This window comes from Pseudorasbora parva, chromosome 7 (assembly GCF_024679245.1).
Source record: "Pseudorasbora parva isolate DD20220531a chromosome 7, ASM2467924v1, whole genome shotgun sequence".
Lineage (NCBI taxonomy): Eukaryota > Metazoa > Chordata > Actinopteri > Cypriniformes > Gobionidae > Pseudorasbora > Pseudorasbora parva.
In genome coordinates, this window is record NC_090178.1 from 18,811,713 (window position 1) to 18,813,588 (window position 1,876).

Below are 1,876 nucleotides of genomic sequence, written 5' to 3' on the forward strand. Positions count from 1 at the left end.
CATTATGGAAAATAATGAACTTTTCACAATATGCAAAAAATTTTATAAGGACCTGTGTGTGTGTGTGCGTGTCTGCGTGTGCGTGCGTGCGTGCGTGCGTGCGGGCGTGTGTGCGTGTGTGTGTGTGTGTGTATATATATATATCTCCATTAACTGCAAGATGGTAGGCTATGGGCCAACATTTCTAAAGAATGCTTTCAGCGCCTTGTTGAATCAATGCCACGTAGAATTAAATTAAAGGTAGGGTAGGTAGGAATTATCTAAAACACTTTTGTCCAAATTTGTTTAAACTTTCTTTATATGTTAAAACATAATTAAAATGTACTCTGAAAAAGAGAGTATAAAAATCAAGTAACTCTAGACTGTTTAATCTGCAATAAACACCGCTTTATTTTAGTTCGGGATGAAACAAGTGATTGGCTTGGGCGGCTGTCACTCTCTCTCGCTTTCGCTACAGGTTCTGCCCACACATGCGCGCACCCTTAGGAAGAGCAAAAGCATTCAAAATTCACAGTGCCGGGTTTTGCAGTCAGTGAAGACAAACAATGCAAAAAAAGGAAGATAGGCCTGTAAAGGCAATGCACAAAAAGTCTTTGGATAAACAAAGAACTCAAACGTGAGTAAATATCAGCATGGCTTTCCAACGATGTGGAGAACTGAGGGACCTAAAGGGGCTGAAAAATTACTCATTGCTGGCTGAATTTCTACTGGACAGGTAATCTTTCATTTTGATTATACATTTTTTCGGTTTATGTTTTCATGAAGCATGTACCACTAGCACATGTAGCGTCCTAATATAGCATAACATTACTTAGCATGAAGTTACAATATTATACACTTAGCCATTAGTAGAGATGATAAATACTCAATATGCTTAGTTCAAGTTGATTGTCGTGTTGAATTGCGCAAAATTTAACTTTAGATAACAAAATGCATGTGTAAAAGCTAGTACACCGCATCCAGGAACTTTTTTTAGAACTAAGTTAGCTTTAGCTACTACTAATCGACAATGCTTTCATCATGGAAACTCTTACATGCAAAACAGAATTTGTTATGAATCTTACACATAATTCATCTTCATCACAGTATAACTGATGTTATTGGGGGGGGGGGGGGGGTGTATCAATGCTACCCGTTTTAAGCTTTGCCTTATAAATATAACTAGCTCATTACCGAATTAAAAAAAATATATATTTTAAACTTTGTATCGGTATTCTAGCTTGATAGTGAGTACTACAAGACATCCTATTTGTTTATATTCGTACTGATAAAGTTAGATTTTTTATTACATGTGATTCTGACATGATGTGACTACATGCACATGGCTCCTCTCAGGTAAATAATAGTTCGGCAGTGCATGCCGGTTAGAAATTTTGTCCGACTTTAGCGTGACTTTAGGCAGCGCGGACTGCACGTGACTGTGACGTATGTCAACAAAGTGAGAGCGATTCGAGACAAGCCGGCTGGTGCAGCCGTTTTTTATTTTATTTTTTATTATAGATTGTTCTATACAACATTTAAGGCATTTCTTACAATCATATAACCATTTTCTGTGTTGATACAGCATTTAAAAAAAAATTTTTTTTTAAATGAACAGAACCGAACACAATTTTTTTTTTAAAATTCAAAAAATTTCATGGGGTCTTAATCTAACAACATATATAAGTCCAGAGCAGAAGAAAGTTTCAAGGCATTTCTGAGATTTTGCATATAACTTCAATTCACTCTTCCAACCAGTGAAATGGGGTTTGACCTTTAGATACTTACATCTGTGGATAAAGTGTTTGCCTAACAGAATCAGGTTATTATCAAAAGTTCTAAATTTTTATCCTTTATAAACACACCAACTTTAATTGAGGTCATATTCAAAGGGTGT